The sequence below is a fragment of the Crocodylus porosus genome, unplaced genomic scaffold (genome assembly GCF_001723895.1).
Source record: "Crocodylus porosus isolate Cpor-Errol unplaced genomic scaffold, CroPor_comp1, whole genome shotgun sequence".
Classification (NCBI taxonomy): domain Eukaryota; kingdom Metazoa; phylum Chordata; order Crocodylia; family Crocodylidae; genus Crocodylus; species Crocodylus porosus.
The window spans coordinates 15,708,447-15,708,976 of NW_017728910.1; positions in this window are offsets into that span (position 1 = coordinate 15,708,447).

Consider the following 530-nt stretch of genomic DNA (forward strand, 5'->3'; position numbering starts at 1 on the left):
AGGAGGCTTCAAGCGGCATCGCGCCTGCCGTTCAGGGCTGAGCCACTAGAGGTATCTTTGTACCATTTTTCACCCAGCAGCAATTTGGAGTTGAAGCCTTAGAAGAGGGGAGAACCAAGGGTCTCGGCGTTATTATTATTCCTATTATTATTTTAGCTGAGCAGCGCGTCCAGCAACCGGGAGAAGAGCGCCGAGGCTGAAAACCGCCCCCCCGCCCGCCCTGAGCCGCGCTCCGCGATCCCGCGTGTGGACGCCCGGCGAGCGGGGCTCGCCCCCGGGCAGGCTGCGATGGCGAGACACCCGCGGGCGGAGCAGGATGCGCCGGCGGCGGCCGGAGCGGAGTAGCGGGGCAGCGCCGCCGGGGACGTGGCCGGCTGCGGCGGAGCCGGGAGGCCGCCTTGGTGCCGGATCGCGTCGGATCGGGGCCGGGAAGCGGCGAGCGCCCCGCGCGGAGCCGCGGTTCTCCGGGAAGGGGGCGGACGCCCGCGCCGGGAGGCGACAGGAGGAGCCGCTTTGCGGGGATTGCCCAA